Here is a 20,152-nt window from a genome sequence, read left to right as displayed (position 1 = left end):
AAGTACAGGTACTGTTTTATTATTACAGAGAAAAGGGGAATCATTTAAACATGAAATAAACCCAATAGGGCTGTTCTGCCCCAATAAGGGGTAATTATATCTTAGTTGGGATCAAGTACAGGTACTGTTTTATTATTACAGAGAAAAGGGAATCATTTAACCATTAAATAAACCCAATAGGGCTGTTCTGCCCCAATAAGGGGTAATTATATCTTAGTTGGGATCAAGTACAGGTACTGTTTTATTATTACAGAGAAAAGGGAATCATTTAACCATTAAATAAACCCAATAGGGCTGTTCTGCCCCAATAAGGGGTAATTATATCTTAGTTGGGATCAAGTACAGGTACTGTTTTATTATTACAGAGAAAAGGGAATCATTTAACCATTAAATAAACCCAATAGGGCTGTTCTGCCCCCAATAAGGGGTAATTATATCTTAGTTGGGATCAAGTACAGGTACTGTTTTATTATTACAGAGAAAAGGGAATCATTTAACCATTAAATAAACCCAATAGGGTTGTTCTGCCCCCAATAAGGGGTAATTATATCTTAGTTGGGATCAAGTACAGGTACTGTTTTATTATTACAGAGAAAAGGGAATCATTTAACCATTAAATAAACCCAATAGGGTTGTTCTGCCCCCAATAAGGGGTAATTATATCTTAGTTGGGATCAAGTACAGGTACTGTTTTATTATTACAGAGAAAAGGGAATCATTTAACCATTAAATAAACCCAATAGGGCTGTTCTGCCCCCAATAAGGGGTAATTATATCTTAGTTGGGATCAAGTACAGGTACTGTTTTATTATTACAGGGAAAAGGGAATCATTTAACCATTAAATAAACCCAATAGGGCTGTTCTGCCCCCAATAAGGGGTAATTATATCTTAGTTGGGATCAAGTACAGGTATTGTTTAATTTATTGTTTCATGGATAATAGGTTTCCGGATAATGGATCCCATGCCTGTACTTACAAAAGCAGCCCTATCAGTGAAAAATGATCAACATGACTTATTGGCAACATTAATATTCTGAAAAATAGTTTTTTTTAGCGTCTGTACCACTTTAAATAATGCATAAAGAAGGAACCTGAGACACCTGAGAGATACAATGAAGAAGCCATCCCTCTGACCCTACAATCTATATGCAAATAAATTTACACCTTACTAATAGGATAATGTAATAGAAAGAGGATGAAATAATTTTAAAGAACCCAAAGACTGCATGTTTGTCTATTTTCCCAATTTTTTGTTATTCTTTACAATTTAAAACCTTTTGAAAAAAAAAATTGTATTTTTTTTTTTTTGTTTTCAGACATTGAAAAAAAAAGTCCCCGTTGTGTTTTCCCATTAAGTAGAACAAGACATACATCTTTATGTCAGATACAAAGAGCAGACACATTAATTGAACTTAGAATAACCTGCATCTTCATATGATTGCAGCAGGTACCAATACATACAGAGCGGAGTAAGGAAGCAATATCTCACATTTATTCTCATACATCAGGGATTCTTATGGACTTATTATAATGCAGAATATAAACTGATAATGAAAGGTTAACCTTTCAATAGAGGATTTCTTGCATTAGGCAAAGTCTGGGGAATATTACCTTGGCTCTCATGGAACGCAAGTATCTTTAGGAGCAGGATATGCAATTTTTTAGTTTAAAGAAAACATATAGCATATGTTAAACCGCCTAACCCTATAGGCAATCGTGAATAATATATGGCCCCCTAACCCTATAGGCAATCGTGAATAATATATGGCCCCCTAATCCATGAATGATATATGGTGCTGGTTTCATTCTGGGCTAAAAAATATAATTATTATATAAAAATGGCTCATTTAATGGACCCCCCCCCCCTATAGATCCTATCTATCCATGGTTTAAATGAGGGGTGGGTGTGTCCTAACTGTCCCTGCCAGAAGCACAGTAGGGAGGGGATAGCCAATCACAGCCCTGCAGCCACACAAGCAAAGACAGGCTTCAGTTCCCTATCAGGTCCACTCAGTTGCTGATTGGTTCCTGTCCTATAGTGCAATACTGCTGTCAGCGCTCCAGCAGCACTCCGGAAGTAGAACAAATGGGTGGGACTAGCAGGGTTTTTGCAGAAATTTTATATAAAGCAACTGGAAACACATCCTTTTTTTAAGCACAATCCTTCTATATTTAGAGGACTATAATGCAATGGCACTTCTTGTTTTCCATTTAAAGAAATTGCCTTAGTACTTGTTAAAGCAGCAGGACAGGTAACTGGGAAAGGGATGGGGTGCAAGGGCTACACGCTCGGCTAAGTTGGGTGGCAGAATACCCCAATATAGTCTTGCTGTGAGGCTACTCAGCAATACCCTAAACTCACAGACAGTGGTGTTTCTAGAAGGGTTCCAGGTAATTCCATCCATACCAAGCTCTATGCTACTCGACATACCTACTGTTACTGGAGAAATGTAACCCAGTCAGAGTGGTCTATAAGGAACAACCTACTACTTTCTATAATCTTAATAAAGTATCTAAATAAATTCTAGTCCCCCCAAGAAAGAGCCAAGATCCCTCTAGAATGTTCTGGCAACAGGGCTGCAACAACAGCAAGTCTTCTCTCCATCAACACAGCATGCTAGACTCACACTTGCTCTATTACATATAATCAATGTTGTATGTATGTAAACCAGGGGTGGGCAAACTTTTTGGCTCAGGGGCCACATTGACTTAAAGCCAGGTCGGGCCAGCGTTATGCTCAGGGCTGCCATCAGAAATCATGGGGCCTCTCACTTCCCCCCCAACATCCTCCAGCTCCACTCCTCAGCTTCCTGCAGCTCCCCCCCAGCATCCTCCATCTCCCCCCAGCATCCTCCATATCCCCCCAGCATCCTCCAGCTCCCCCCCAGCATCCCCCAGCTCCATTTCCCAGCTCCCCCCAGCGTCCTTCCCAGCATCCTCCCCCCCACCAACATCCTTCCCAGCATCACCCCCCCAGGGACGTGCAGCTCCCTGCGGCTGCTTCTGTCCCTGCAGCATCCTCCGACTTCTGTACCCCCCCGGCATCCTTTTATATGGTTGCACCCTGTGCGCGCTGACGTCACGAGCACGCACGGGGAGCAACCAATCAGGGCCCATATTTCTTTTAAGGGGCCCGTGTCCGCGGTCCGGATTAAAAAGGCCAGCGGGCCAAATTTGCCCACCCCTGATGTAAACCCTCACAAGATTAGTGCAAAATTGGTCAGAGCCCTTTTGCAATTGATATTATTTTTTTCTAATTTTCAAGATATTAGCAATTTTTACACTGTTAATATAATTATATTTATTATATTTTCTAAAACTAGACCCTTCCAGTCCTCAGCCCCCCATTACTTACCTGTGTTGGAATCCAGCTTGGCTTCTCCAACTGATGTTTTTTCCTCTGAATTAAGATATATAAATCAATGTTCTACTGCTGTACTAACAGAGCTCTTTACAATGAATCCATAAATATCCATATATACAAAGAACAAAGGCATCACATAAGCGCATTCTCTAAGCTGTGAAACATTTCAATTGCTGCAAATGGCGGATTCAGACAATAGTCGGGAACTTACAAGACACTTTTTGACCAACATCATGTTTTAAATGCGGAACTTTGCTGCAAATCCCTGCCTGGCAAAAAATTCACTCATCACTATATGGTGCAATTAACTTAGTATATAAAATAAGGCACTACTACCCATATTTGGCTTTAGAGTTTAGTCCTTTTTAAGAGGATTTTATTAACCGAGTAGAAATGATGGGATTTCTTATGTCTGAGCTGGATAAAAAAATGTAGTAAAAGGTCCTTGTAGAAAAGTTGCACCAAAGATAGACATATATATATCAACGTTATGTCAAAATGGAAAATTTCACATTGATGGCTGTATTGGATGTTGGAAATGCCTATTTTTTAGAGCTTCAACATGTTTTCATAGGAGTAGTGGGAAAGTCAAAGTAAAGTATTGATTATTTACAAGTAGTAGTAAATGCCAATGAAATCAGGCAACAAAATAGTGATGATTAGAAACATTGATAACTTCAGTCTTGACCTTTTTTATTCTCCCATAGTAGATAAGAGGTACTTCGCCAGGTCTGAGGTGGCCAACAAAAATGTCAACTTTTTTTTAATTAGGGAGATTTAGGAAATGTAAAAAAATTTCTCAGAGCAAAAAGATTTAAAAATATAGGTCCAAGTTTGAAAGTTTTTAAATATTTGAAGTATTTTGGATATTTGTAGTGGGAGCAATATGATTCCTTTGTTGGGGGAGACCTTACTTAGTAAGTAAGTACCTGCTTAGTAAGAAAATGCAGTATTTGATTCTCGAGGGGGCGTTGATCTTGCACAAATGATTTCTTTCAACAAAGCAATCCAGTCGCAAGCAGTGTTTCCCTTAAGAACCTAAATTGAGCCTTTAATGATGATGATGATGATGATAATTATATAATGAAGCCGTATAGCTATGTTCAATCCCACTCTAATTTATCAAGAGATGAAATAAAAATTCCTTTTCTTTTAATTCTTGATTGAGACATTTTTTTTACTCCTTACCTCCCTGGGCCGCAGCTTCATCGACTGTTCTACATTACATGATGCATGGATAGCCGTGTTCTTATTCCCCGTTGATTTATTCTTTGATTAATCCTGCTTGCTGATCAACATGGTGTGTTTCATTTTCTCTTCATTTCTCTTCATTTATCATTTGTTACAACCCCATATGATTGGACTATAATCATGATAGAAAAGAGCACTCGGTGGCATTTGTTACCAAAGACAATTTCAGAGGCTCATACTTCAGGGAATGGATTTTAATCAAAACGACACGCAAGTTATTCTGCAAACACGACTAAAGGTTCCTTATAAGTTCATTATAAAATACAGCAGGCTGGTAATAATTATCCTGTGTCTTTAGATTGTAAGTACTTCAAGGATTTCTTTGATTAGCACGTGCCACTATTTTAGAGACATACAGTATGCAAAATACTTTGGGGCACATTTACTAATCCACGAACGTCCGAAAAGCGTCCGAATGTGTTTTCTTCATAATGATCGGTATTTTGGGATTTTTCCGTAAATTGTTGCGACTTTTTCGTAACAGTTACAACTTTTCCGTAAATTGTTGCGACTTTTTCGCAGCGTTACGACTTGCGCGAATTGTCGCGACGTTTTCGTAGCCGTCGCGCCGAGTGCGAAAGTTTCAGTATCGTGACTTTCCTTGGGCCAGGTTGGAGCTGCAGAGTGCCATTGAGCCCTATGGGAGACTTTCCTTGGGCCGGGTTGGAGCTGCAGAGTGCCATTGAGCCCTATGGGAGACTTTCCTTGGGCCAGGTTGGAGCTGCAGAGTGCCATTGAGCCCTATGGGAGACTTTCCTTGGGCCAGGTTGGAGCTGCAGAGTGCCATTGAGCCCTATGGGAGACTTTCCTTGGGCCAGGTTGAAGCTGCAGAGTGCCATTGAGCCCTATGGGAGACTTTCCTTGGGCCGGGTTGGAGCTGCAGAGTGCCATTGAGCCCTATGGGAGACTTTCCTTGGGCCGGGTTGGAGCTGCAGAGTGCCATTGAGCCCCATGGGAGGCTTTCCTTGGGCCGGGTTGGAGCTGCAGAGTGCCATTGAGCCCCATGGGAGGCTTTCCTTGGGCCGGGTTGGAGCTGCAGAGTGCCATTGAGCCCTATGGGAGACTTTCCTTGGGCCGGGTTGGAGCTGCAGAGTGCCATTGAGCCCCATGGGAGACTTTCCTTGGGCCGGGTTGGAGCTGCAGAGTGCCATTGAGTGCCATTGAGCCCTATGGGAGACTTTCCTTGGGCCGGGTTGGAGCTGCAGATTGCCATTGAGCCCTATGGGAGGCTTTCCTTGGGCCGAGTTGGAGTTGCAGAGTGCCATTGAGCCCTATGGTAGACTTTCCTTGGGTCGGGTTGGAGCTGCAGAGTGCCATTGAGCCCTATGGTAGACTTTCCTTGGGTCGGGTTGGAGCTGCAGAGTGCCATTGAGCCCTATGGTAGACTTTCCTTGGGTCGGGTTGGAGCTGCAGAGTGCCATTGAGCCCTATGGTAGACTTTCCTTGGGTCGGGTTGGAGCTGCAGAGTGCCATTGAGCCCTATGGGAGACTTTCCTTGGGCCAGGTTGGAGCTGCAGAGTGCCATTGAGCCCTATGGGAGGCTTTCCTTGGGCCAGGTTGGAGCTGCAGAGTGCCATTGAGCCCTATGGGGACTTTCCTTGGGCCGGGTTGGAGCTGCAGAGTGCCATTGAGCCCTATGGGAGGCTTTCCTTGGGCCGGGTTGGAGCTGCAGAGTGCCATTGAGCCCTATGGTAGACTTTCCTTGGGCCGGGTTGGAGCTGCAGAGTGCCATTGAGCCCTATGGGAGACTTTCCTTGGGCCGGGTTGGAGCTGCAGAGTGCCATTGAGCCCTATGGTAGACTTTCCTTGGGCCAGGTTGGAGCTGCAGAGTGCCATTGAGCCCTATGGGAGACTTTCCTTGGGCAGGGTTGGAGCTGCAGAGTGCCATTGAGCCCTATGAGAGACTTTCCTTGGGCCGGGTTGGAGCTGCAGAGTGCCATTGAGCCCTATGGTAGACTTTCCTTGGGCCGGGTTGGAGCTGCAGAGTGCCATTGAGCCCTATGGGAGACTTTCCTTGGGCCGGGTTGGAGCTGCAGAGTGCCATTGAGCCCTATGGGAGATATTCCTTGGGCCGGGTTGGAGCTGCAGAGTGCCATTGAGCCCTATGGGAGACTTTCCTTGGGCCGGGTTGGAGCTGCAGAGTGCCATTGAGCTCTATGGGAGACTTTCCTTGGGCCGGGTTGGAGCTGCAGAGTGCCATTGAGCCCTATGGGAGACTTTCCTTGGGCCGGGTTGGAGCTGCAGAGTGCCATTGAGCCCTATGGGAGACTTTCCTTGGGCAGGGTTGGAGCTGCAGAGTGCCATTGAGCCCTATGGGAGACTTTCCTTGGGCCGGGTTGAAGCTGCAGAGTGCCATTGAGCCCTATGGGAGACTTTCCTTGGGCCGGGTTGGAGCTGCAGAGTGCCATTGAGCCCTATGGGAGGCTTTCCTTGGGCCGGGTTGGAGCTGCAGAGTGCCATTGAGCCCTATGGGAGGCTTTCCTTGGGCCGGGTTGGAGCTGCAGAGTGCCATTGAGCCCTATGGGAGGCTTTCCTTGGGCCGGGTTGGAGCTGCAGAGAGCCATTGAGCCCTATGGGAGACTTTCCTTGGGCCGGGTTGGAGCTGCAGAGTGCCATTGAGCCCTATGGGAGGCTTTCCTTGGGCCGGGTTGGAGCTGCAGAGTGCCATTGAGCCCTATGGGAGACTTTCCTTGGGCCGGGTTGGAGCTGCAGAGTGCCATTGAGCCCTATGGGAGGCTTTCCTTGGGCCGGGTTGGAGCTGCAGAGTGCCATTGAGCCCTATGGGAGACTTTCCTTGGGCCAGGTTGGAGCTGCAGAGTGCCATTGAGCCCTATGGGAGACTTTCCTTGGGCCGGGTTGGAGCTGCAGAGTGCCATTGAGCCCTATGGGAGACTTTCCTTGGGCCGGGTTGGAGCTGCAGAGTGCCATTGAGCCCTATGAGAGGCTTCCAAAATCATACATTGCAGTTTCAAAGCCAGAAAGGTTTTTGCGCCATGTACGATTGTTTGGAACCGAAAACTTCATGACTTTCGAACACAACCGTGATAAGGAATTTTCGTGACATTTTCAAACATCAGAAATTATCATGGGATTTTTTCCAATTGTTCTTTTAACCACCCACAAATCGTGGTTTAATGAATGGACCCCTTAATCTTTAGATGACTTTGTTTTAAAAGTACATGAAACTCTCTGTGGCTTCTAGTGTACTTATGAATTTCAGTTTTGACGGCCATCGATTGGGATTTTTTTGTTTGTTTGTTCGGCTAATTAAAGCAGACAAACTGGCAAAACAGAGTTTGTTGTATTAAAAACCCTAATGGACCTTACAATAAGGTTGCTGCAGTTTGACACAGAATCCAATAACTAATTATGGCCATTATAGGTTCATCTGGGAGGTGATCCATCACAGTTTTAAACTAAAGTAGTAAAATGGCTGGGCATACACAGTTGGGAAATGACTAACATGGATTTTACTTCACATATCTTTCAAGATAGTCTTTAAAGCACCCAACACCTGGAGGGTACAGGTCACAATGGGGTTCTGTACCTACCACCTTTATGGTAGGCAGTGAGGTCAGGGCTATTTTGTGTCTGGTGGGGCTACGCTAAAGGTGGCCATACACGCTAAGATCAGCTCGCTTGGCAAGGTCGCCAAGCGAGTGGATCTTCTCCCAATATCCCCACCTACGGGTGGGCAATATCGGGCTAATTCGGCCCCTGGGCGAAAAGATCGAATTAGATTGATGGGTATAGGCGTTCATCGGTTAGGGGACTGCACCATCGATACGATGCAGTCGGGCAGGCCCGTCGTTAGTGCCCATACACGGGCAGATAAGCTGCTGAATCAGTCTAAGGGATCGATATCGGCAGCTAGAAACGGCCCGTGTATGGCCACCTTTAGGGTAGTGCTTGGGTCCCATAAGGAGTTTCAGGGTTTTTTTTATTATCAATTGATCAAATCCACCACACATCCCCATCTGTACTTAATCTGGGTGTTTATACAGCTGTGTGTTGACTATTAAATGACCACAAACCTGATTTTTACTGGTGTAGAAAATCATCTGCCCTTCAAAAAAACCACTCATCCCTGCTTTTTACAACATATTTTGACTTCTGAAGCTGTAGTTTTTTTTCTGTCTGAATTTTCCCACTGACTTGAACTGGAGGTCTGAGGTCATGTACAACAGCGACATAAATTATAGCGATTGGGCAGTATAAAGGCAACTACACCACTTCATAAATCACTGGTAAGGAGAAATACACAGCTTTATAAATACACCATTTATTTTTCACTGCTTCTCCAGCGTAAATCATTTTACGTAGTTTAATAAATAGGTCCCAAGAGTCATAGAATCTGTATTATGTCTGGAAGATAAATGTCAAAGATTCAAGTATTGGCACAGCAGAGTATCCTTTTTCTTTCCTGCTATTTCTTTGCTGGGGACACTTAATCTAATTGAAGAGCAAACAGCCCCCCTAAACATTTGAAGCATGCAATGAGAATATAGCTTGATGATTAGACTAAAGGTGGGCATACACGCACCAATATTATCTTACAAAACCTATTCGGTGCATGTATGGCGGATCGACGAGACAACCGATATCGCAAGAGTGTTGGATATCGGTCGTCTTGTTGATCGGATGGGACAAAAGATTTTGATTGGGCGCTGTTGAAGGCGCCCAAGCAAAATATGTGTTTAGGGCTGAATCGTCAGGCGGAGGTAGAATCTCTATTGTTTCTACCTCCATATCGGACAATTCAGCCCTGAATGCCAATGGAGGGATGGAATGATTGAAATTGGTACATTTATGGCCACCTTAAGGGTGTTGGTTATGTTCGGGGTCCCCTAGGGACATGTAGTGGGGCGAGTGAGGAGCAGGGTGGAATGGGAGAGTGCTGACAAAAAATGACAGCGTGAAGATCTACAGGATCTGTATTTCACTCACCTAGGACCTGAACAAGGGGTAGTAGACAAGTGGTACATGCCTAGTGCCCCCTCACTATTGTGCCCTAGGCATGTGCCTCTTCTGCCAACCGCTAGTTCAGGCCCTGGAGCTTACTGTAGGTGGTGAGAGGCCAGTTAGTTGAGCAATAGAGACTCCAACGAGGAGTAAAGGTGGATGGGCAGATTTCAGCTGGTCCTAAGGCCCCTTGGCAACCTCACCAAAGAAGTAGATCATAACATATGGCCACCTTGAGAAAGGGGCTAGTGCCCCAGCCATACCTCACCAGACAGGGACCCAGAAAAAGAGGGTACTTTTTGAGTAGGGTCTAGTACCTTTATTCAAGGCTCCTGTGAATAGGACAGAGCCCCTGAGTTGGGCAACAGGAGAACCTGGTTGGCTGGAGACTCTGGGTTTGGTTTAATCCTAATAACTGATAACTGTTGATCATTATTACTGGAGAAGCTATACTGGTGACTGTCAATATCCTTGTTCATATGTTCACCTGCAATACCTTGTATCCAGTTTATTTCCCTCTAAGGGACACATTTACTAACCCACGAACGGGCCGAATGCGTCCGATTGCGTTTTTTTCGTAACGATCGGTAATTTTGTGATTTTTTTTCGTATTTTTTGCGATTTTTTCGGCGTCTTTACGATTTTTGCGAAAAAACGCGAGTTTTTCGTAGCCATTACGAAAGTTGCGCAAAGTCGCGATTTTTTCGTAGCGTTAACACTTGCGCGCAAAGTCACGCCTTTTTCGTAGCGTTAAAACTTAAAAGGCGCGACGTTTCGCGCAAGTTTTAACGCTACGAAAAAATCGCGACTTTGCGCAACTTTCGTAATGGCTACGAAAAACTCGCGTTTTTTCGCAAAAATCGTAAAGACGCCGAAAAAATCGCAAAAAATACGAAAAAGTCGCAAAATGTTCGTTTCCAATCGGAATTTTTCCAATTCGGATTCAAAATCGTGTCTTAGTAAATCAGCCCCTATGTGTGCAGCGTACATCTACAACCTCTGTATGTAACAGTGGTGCCTACCCTAAAGAGTTAATTCGCCCAGTGATTACACCAAAAAAAGAAACCTGGGGCCCATTGTTACAAGTTCCTTCCAATATTTACTCCGCTGAGCATTTTGGGGGTTTTTTAAGCTCCAATATTCAGATTTTTCCATCAGCATTTGAACTGAAGCGCATACTGAGAGAGTACGGAAACAGATCTTTCTTTCCATTTTCCTTTAGAATTCAAAGAAAGAGAAAAAAAGATACATTCTGTATAATGTAATATAATGAATAATTCTACTCAGTCGTGGTTTATTTATTTTCTTTTTTTTAATGTTCAAATGACATTCTATTCGGTACCGAACAACTTCTGATACACATTTGTCTTTTTTATAATTGGTTTAAATACGTGGGGTGATTGGATGTATAGAATGTGCTCAGTATAATTCATTTCTCTTACTTGTCGTGGCACTCATTAAGGAATGTATTCTCGTTTAGTAAGAGGTGCTTTAAAAGCTCCTTGTGACATTTCAGTAGATATTGTGAGTATAACAAAAGCCGCGACTGCGGATAGAGAAAACACCGCTCATACATTTGAAACCCATTATGAGAAGTTCAGTCGACTATTGTATTCCAGCAAGGGGGGATTGATGTAAATAAATGGTGTAGGCGTCATTTACGTGTGTTACAGTTCCACCAGAATGCTAGTTATGCCTGTGAATGTAAGCACAGCGAGGCTCACAAGTAACAGTGGTAGAGGAAATCGGCACGCCCAATCGCAAGTGCAAAATAGAGCTCCAAGTTGTGTGCGTTTAAATCGCTACACACGCTCCTCTGTACTTTCACCTTGCACCAAATGCTGAAAGCTTACACCTTGATGAATAAGGGGAAGGCACACTGTACAACAGGGATCCCCAACCAGTGACTCGTAAGCAACATGTTGCTCCCCAACCCCTTGGATGTTGCTCCCAGGGGCCTTAAAGTAGGTGCCCATTTTTGAATTTGTGGCTTGGGAGCAAGTTTTGGTTGCATAAAACCCAGTGTAATTGCCAAACAGAGCCTTCTGTAGGCTGCCAGTCCACATATGGGCTATTAAGTAGCCAATTAGAGTTGTTATTGGCAACTCCTGGCACTTTTTCCATGCTTGTGTTGCTCCCCAAAACTTTTTCCATTTGAATGTGGCTCACGAGTATAAAAGGTTGGGGATCCCTGCTGTACAAGGTGGCCTTGGAATTAACACCTGCAGCCCCATGTAGTGATGAGCGAATCTGTCCCGTTTCAAAACCTTTCAAAAGATTGGCAAAATGGCAGAAAATTTGTGAAACGGCAAAAATGTTGCGACTATTCTTTTGACACTTGCGACTGTTCTTGTGACAGTTTTTGGACGCACGACTATTTTTTTGACACCCGCGACTATTCTTTTGACGCTTGCGACTATTCTTGCGCCAATTTTTGGACGTGCAACTATTCTTTTGCCGCCCACGACTATTCTTTTGACGTGCGACTATTCTTTCGACGCCCACGATTATTCTTGCAACAATTTTTGGACACTCGACTATTCTTTTGACACCCGCGACTAATCTTGCGTCAAATTTTGGATGCGCGGCTAATCCATGCCTGGAAAAACATTTTGCCCATCACTACCCACATCTATTATGCACCAACTTGTCCAACTTTATAAATATAAACATGTTCATTGAAAGAAAAATTCTGCGCTGCACAAACTTTATAAATGAGCCCCAGTGTTTCCCATGTAAGGAGTACTAGGTACCCCAGATAGTAAGGATATTTAGTAGTGATGAGTAAATTTTTTCACCAAGCATGGATTCGCAGCGAATTTCCGCATTTCGCCATTGGCGAATTGTTTCGCGAAACTTCCATTTAAATTTGCTGCAGAAAAATTAATTGCACATAAAAAAAAGTTGGAGTTGTGTCAAATTGGGCACGGTCGCATCAAAAATGGGCGCGGGTGTGCCAAATAAAAAGACGCAGGTGACAAAAATAAGATGCGGACAACAAAAATAAGACACGGGAGACAAAAAAAAAAATGTGTTGTGACAAATGTGTTTCGCAGATTTTTTGCCTTTTCACAAATTTTTTGTCGTTTTGCGACTTTGATGGCGAAGCGCAATGGGACAGATTCGCTCATCACTAATATTTAGTATGGGTAGCATGGACCCCAATGAGGAGGCAGAGACTAGTAGCCATGGCTACGCCACAGATGGTTTGAGAAGAAGTGTAGGGACCAGAGGGAACTGCCTTCAGCAAGAAAAAGGAATGCCTATCCGGAGTTGGGCTGAGGGGTGCTAGGAGAGCGCCGGACTGGTGGGGCCAGAAGGTGATAGAAGATTCCTTGTGGGTGAGACTGGTCCATGGAAGGTTGGGAAATGTGAATGTGCTACTGAAATACGTGTGCCTGACATGAACATTGGAATGCCTACGTTGTGACCTGACTGTGTTCACCCCATGTTGAAATAAAAGGCTGTTTGAGTGAGAAAACCTCAACTTGGTGTGGATCGTGCTACGTACAGGTGTTATTACATCACATTACATCACATGACATTATTTGCACCGTCACTGATGATTTATCAACATGGACCCTAATTTACACCCTGGTAAAGTGCATGCAAGTTGTGGCACGCTCTATTTGGCGGATGCCTGATGGAAGTACTGCATTGTGGGTAAAAAGCATGCAGTTTTAGTCTTGAATAGTCTACTCCTGTTTCTGGGGCTGGCCATATGCTTTCTTGTTATTTCCTACAGTCCAACTATGGTTATAACCTCTCCTGCTAAGAAGCCAGAAGGGGTGTGGCTTATCAACCCCACAGCTCCGTGTCAGTGGGGACTGAATGAATCAAATGTTGCAACATAAAAAAATATTTCAGTATCTGTAATAACCAGTTCTTGTTTTTATACCTATGAGGGAATGGTAAAGTAGCTAACATTACACAGTTCAGGCTCCTTAGAGGAGACATATAATTATGAATAATATCCGGTGCTGGTTTCCCTTTGGGCTAAACATTAACCCTATCTGTAACAATGGCCCCTTTATTGGAGCTCCCTATAGATCCTCTCAGGTACAGTGCAGTGTGCTAAGTCGCAAGAACAGCCTGACTAAGGAGGAAACAGGAAGTGGAACGGATGGGTGGGACTAGTAGGATTTTTAAAGAATTTTTCAATAAATCAGCCCAAAACACAACTTTTTAAGCACTTTCCGTCTATTTTTCTATGAGTACAATTCATTGGAACAATATTGTTTTTCACACAATATGTCCCCTTTAATATGTGCTTATGTAGTCACCCCTTTATATTCCCCCTGCATTACATTAATATGTTTGTATTGGATATTATTGCTTTTTGCTACTACAGTGTACAAAGTACATGTATTTCTATGTCCTAATTTATAATCTCCATCTCAAGTTGAAAGGAGAAGGAAAGGTAAATACAGCCATAAGCACTCACAGAAACTCTGCACTCTATCTGCACCTCTATCAAAAGAATCAGTATTTGTTGTTTGTTTGTTTTCCTGTGCCAGAGACACACAGCTCTTTCCTCTCTTCCCTCTCCTGCTCCCTCCTCCCTCAAGAATGCTAAGAACTCCCTTCCCCCCCCCTTAGGAATGTGGATCTGAGCCAATCAGCAGGAAGCTGACTCATAGTCTAACTAACTAAGCATGTACACCGGTCTTGGTCAAGTGCAGGAGTGAGGCATTATGGGAACTTTCTTTACACAGCTCAGCGTTTTTTCTTCCTGTTTGGCTTCTGATCATCTGAACAGGAGAAATATGGGGAGATTTAAGGGAACTATTGAGAGAACTGAAGGTATGCCTGCAGCTTGAGATTAACTCTTTATTAGCCTTTCCTTCTCCTTTAATTATCCCTGGTGTGATGAAGAGGAGCTGTAATCTACAGAAGAACCGTGAAATACAAATTCCGTTTAGTATTTTTCTGTCCGGATAAATGTGGCCTGCAGCATGGGGATATATTAGAATGTACTATATAAAGTCTTACACCTCCCGTTTTCTTACTGCTCAGCGGGTGCTACAAATGTTTGTCATATTAAGGTTTATTTTTTACATTTTCTGCAATTTTCCCGGTGTCAGCCGGAGAGGCTAATGCTGTGTTTGCTCATTTCCACTCTGGGCGCCCTTATTACAGTTAAAGCTTTGCGATGCTTTTACAGAAATGGCACCGTGTATTAAGACTGGATTTCAGGGACCTGCAGTAGGAGGAAATGTTCTCAAATCATTCCTTGTTGCATTTTCAGGGTAATGATGAAGGAAAGTATCTGTAATTTTAGGGCTAACCGTGTAGCATGTTGATACATTACAGTAAAACGAATTGTACACAGTATTTTAGTAAAGGGTAAAAGAAAAAAAAACCATATTGTAGGCTATTGTATTTTCTATAACACTATTGATTTCAGGAATGATAGAAAGACTCATATCTTTGCCACTTTGGCCCCTGAATCAATTTTACTTGATGTTTATAGAGACTTAAATAAAGGATTTCTATTTATATCTCGTTATGATCAATTAACGTTATGTGTAGGGTTGCCACCACTGTGGGCTTTCTTAGCCGGGCAGGGGGTGGGGAAGAGGCGGGACCATGACCTCACAGGGCGGTGAAGAGGTGGGCCTATGATGTCACTAGGCTGGGAAGAGGCGGAGCCATGGTATCACAGAGGAAGGGCTTTAATGCGCGATCTGTGATTGGCTGATCGCTGTGTCATGTTAGTGAGTTTTGCCCTGTTTTCCTAATTTGGGAAATTGGCTGATCACCACATCAATGTTAGTGAGTTCTGCCTGGTTTTCCTTAGCCAGGCAGGAGGTGGGGGTGATGCCACGGGGGTGGGGAAGAGGCGGGACCATGACCTCACGGGGCAGGGAAGAGGTGGGGCCGTGACATTACTGGGTGGGGCAGAGGTGGAGCCATGGTATCAAAGGGGCAGGACTATGATGCGCGATCTGCGATTGGCTGATCGCCACGTCAATGTTAGTGAGTTCTGCCCGGTTTTCCTAATTTGGGAAACTGGGCAGGAGATTTTGACCAACCAGGACAGCCCTTCCGAAAACCAGGCTGCCTGGGTCAAAACCGATCAGTTAGCAATCCTAATTATGTGTTATCTATAATATGAATTCAAGTATTTACAAAATTACATTAGTTTATTAATTGGGTGAACCCTGGCTTATATGTGTAGTAAGATTTATGGGGATTAGGAATCCATACAGGCAAGTTTATGGTATTTGCAACATTTTATATGTTTGTATAAATGCACAGTGATTAAAGGGGTTGTTCACCATTAAATTCACTTTTATTGTGTCATAGTCATTGATATCCGAGACAATTATTTTCAGTTGTTTAGCTATTTGTTCAGCAGCTCTCCTGTTTGGAATTTTAGCAGCTATCTGGTTGCTAGGGTCTTCTTTACCTTAGCAACCAGGCAGCAGGTTGAGTGAGAGACAAGAATATGAAAAGGAATGTAATATAAAGTAATAATAATAATAAATTTGTAAGATCACAGAGCAATAGTTTTTTTTGGTTGCTGGGGTCAGTGACCCCCCTTTTGGAAAGATTTAGCAGTGGAAGGCAAATAATTAAAAAAAACTATAACAAATAAGACCAATTGCAAAGTTGCTAGGAATAGAACATTCTATAACATATTAAAAGTTAATTCAAAGGTGAACCACCCCTTTAAGGTCCATAAGCACATTTAAATAGAAGAAAGCAACGGCACTCAGGAGCTACAAACGGGACTAGCCCTTTAGATACTTTATTACGGAAGTTCAACGTTTCGGGGCAAAACAACCCCTTTGTCAAGTTGTTTTGCCCCGAAACGTTGCACTTCCGTAATAAAGTATCTAAAGGGCTAGTCCCGTTTGTAGCTCCTGAGTGCTGTTGCTTTCTTCTATTTGGATTCTTTGGGAGGGTGCCAATCCCCCCGCAGTGAGCACCGAGCGCAAATTTTTGAGGAGAGTTAAGGGTGTGCGTATAAGGTCTTTTGTTGTGTTTACCATAAGCACATTTACACATTAGTAATTTGTTGGTTCTGGAATGCTTTGAAAAAATTCTGTGATGGATATTTTGGTATTTATTACCCTACCTGATATGCTCATAGGTGGGTGATCAACACCAAGACCCAAAGGATCCTTGTTGGCATTACCAATTACAGCACCATAACTATATTGCCTTGTGCATTGGGCTATAGAGACAGGAAAGGGTTACACAAGTATCGCCGAGCAGCTTGCGGATCAGCAACTATGTATTTGGGAACTGTTTCAAACACTTTATCACTGACTTATTTACTGTGATGTCTCAGTGTGCCCAACGAGAGGCAACATATGGCACGCGTTGATTGAATAATAGCGCCTCTCCAACTATTGTGATTAGATATTGAGAACAGAAATATTGAAATTTATCTTTCCAAAAAGTTTAGCCGAGAGAGGAAAAAAAAAAAGGTCTCTTACTCATCTCTTACTCATCGCGCTTTCTTTAGTAACCCTGGTACAATTGATTTATTGTCTATAGAGAATTCAATCTGCTGCTTATCAGCGCAAAAGATACGCAATTATAAAACTCACTTGGCTGAACAAAACATGCTCCTATCTTGTAAGATATCAAGGAAGAATATAAAATAATACTTTGGTTTAGGATGTACCAAATCTTAGTGATGAATGTTGATCACATGGAAATTACAGAACACAATGGCCACTTGAGACAAATGTTCAGCTTGTGTAGATGGTTGTTTCCGATCTGTAGATATTAGAGAGTACAGTTATTATGTGATATTATGTGATATTATGAGATATTATGACTATGGGATGACTTTTGCCACCGCACATTGCCGCCATATGCTATTGCACAAAGGCTGATGCACAAAAGCATGTGTTTCCCCTCCTCTACCCCCATGGAATTGTAGCTGTAGGTCTCTTTGTGTGGCAAAGAGAGGCTCATTGTTCAATAGAAATTTGACATCACAATTTACTGCTGAAAAATGAAAATTGTTGTAGTGTAAGTGTTGTAGTGGAATAAGTGGGCTTTGTACCAGGAAGGGATGGGATAATATAAACTTATTACCATCTTCTACTGAGTGAAATGTCACAAAACAAAATGCACGCTGTTCTAGGAGAAAGTTTTGAAAGGTTAATTGGAATGGTATGTTCTTGGCACAAAAAATCAACAAGGAGTTTTATATAGTGATCCAATTTCCCATGCAAAAATCAGCAGCTTACTCTCTAACCCAGGGATCCCCAACCTTTCTTACTCGTGAGCCACAGTCAAATGTGAAAAGACTTGGAGAGCAACACAAGCACCATAAAAGTTCATGGAGGAGCCAAATAAGGAATGTGATTGGCTATTAGGCAGCCTCTATGCACCCTATCAGCTTACAGGGGCTTTATTTGGTAGGAAATCTTGTTTTTATTCAACCAAAACTTGCCCCCAAGTCAGGAATTCAAAAATAACTCCCTGGTTTGGGGGCACTGAGAGCAACATCCAAGGGGTTGGGGAGCAACATGTTGCCCCTGAGCCACTGTTTGGGGATCACTGCTCTAACCCAATAAAAATATAAAGAGGAACATGCCAGGGGTGCCCCTTGTTCATACTATATTTGTTCTAGCCTTAGAGCCATTCTTGTCACCTCTATGCCTGTATGTATCAACTTAGATATACTGAGAGTCACAATAGCAGATAATCAACATCTCTACATCACATTCCAGTATCTCAAGCTTGGTGTATTTAACTTCTGACTCATAGAAATAGGGGTTAACTTGTAAAAAAATGAGTTTGAACACCATTAGTGTAGGTAAACGTTAGGGCTGAACTCTGTTCCCCCTCCAAACTTCACTTTATTTAACAGAACACCAGGGATAGATGCTGAATGAATGTTGAACTTTCCTTCAGTATTGCGGGTGTTAAGTAAGAATAGCCTTCATCTTTTGGACTTCCAGATTAGGGTGGAGCTAGCGTAGAGCCCGAGACCAAAGAAATAATTAATTTGATTTTTGTTCTACAGTATATGGCTCCCCTCAACTCACTGATTACTGACTGCTAACAGCTTTGAGAGCTGTACAGAAAGAAGTAGTGTCCTGGCTATTATGCTAGACATCTAACTAACTATATTGAAAACATTTTTTATGTTGCGCAGTCTATCTATATGACCCAGTTTCATATTTTCACTGAACTGCTCCTTTAAACTGCCCAAAAGGTGTTCCGTGTGTTGAAAGCAGCTTACAAAGGGATAAAATTGTCACTGCAGATGTCTAAGATGACACTTAAATTAAATCTAATGATTTTGAGAACTACAACAAAGTTCCTGCTTTGGAATGGGACAGCAAATTCAATATAAAGTCTGGACCAAAGTCTACTATGATTGAACACATGACTACTCTGCCTCAATATAAAGAACATTATTTATTAGCAGATAGTTTATGTTGATATGTTGAATATGGTCAGAACCTGTTAGACATCCCTTCACTTGGCCGTCCCCTCCACACCCAGTTTAGAACACCAGAAAAGCTTGAATCCTTTACAGTCATTTAAGCAATCTCAGTAGCTTTCAGTGGTGAATCAAGGAGAGATTCCAGATTACCACTTCAAGTACATGGGCTATTGAGCAGTCTGAAATATGTTATGGCAAGCAACTCAATGCATTAGCAATTAAGGTTCATTTTCCAGGTTTGTGCACAAGAGTATACTCTTAGGTACTCAGCTTGACGCATCATCTGAGCATTTGAGGTGGCACACTGTTAGCAGCAGAAATATCTTTTCATAGAAAACCTAACAATGGCTTGTGATCCATTTGGATTTCACACTTGATTCACCAACCATGACAGCTAATGCCTCTTTGTCATTATGTGCACAGTTTCTCTTACTAATGTCATGGCCTTGGTATAGTAAGTAACTGCTACCTTTTGGGAATGGGAATAAGAACAGCACTATCCCCATAAGAAGATGCATCTGTAGTAAGTACTAATGACCATTCTTCAGCATAATGAACTAGAAGAATTCATACATTTCAATAACTGTACAGTTCCATTAAACGTCTTTGTCAATCAATTTATGAAGAGTCTCTGCAACTGTTGCCTTGTGAGCAAGGAATGTTCAAATCTAAAAATGCTTGTATTCTTGTTAAGATTTCTGTTCAGGTGCATCAAGGATAGCTTGTACTTTGCTTTCTGTTGAGTAAATGCCTGAAGCATATATATGGGACCCCAAGACGTCTATGTAGCTCCAGGCTCACACTGGAGCTATATTCATTGCATTTCCTCTGTCTGGATTCAGGGAGTCTAGAAGCTATCAAAAGCCACTTTCCTGGTTGGACATCTGTCCCACCAAAAATAAGGGCTGATTCACTTTGTGATGTTGTACTGGCAGATTCTGGTAATGCCTATAAGAGGGGCCTGGATGAATTCTTGAACAAGCAGAATATCCAAGGCTATTGTGATACTAATAACTATAATTAGTATTAATGTTTGTAAATATAGTTTATGTATGTGAGTGTATAGATTGGTAAGTATAGGTTGTGCATGCTGGGTTTACTTGGAAGGGTTGAACTTGATGGACTCTGGTCTTTTTTCAACCCTATGTAACTA

Source organism: Xenopus tropicalis, chromosome 6, assembly GCF_000004195.4.
Source record: "Xenopus tropicalis strain Nigerian chromosome 6, UCB_Xtro_10.0, whole genome shotgun sequence".
NCBI classification, from domain to species: domain Eukaryota; kingdom Metazoa; phylum Chordata; class Amphibia; order Anura; family Pipidae; genus Xenopus; species Xenopus tropicalis.
Note: the sequence above shows the minus strand (reverse complement) of the source record.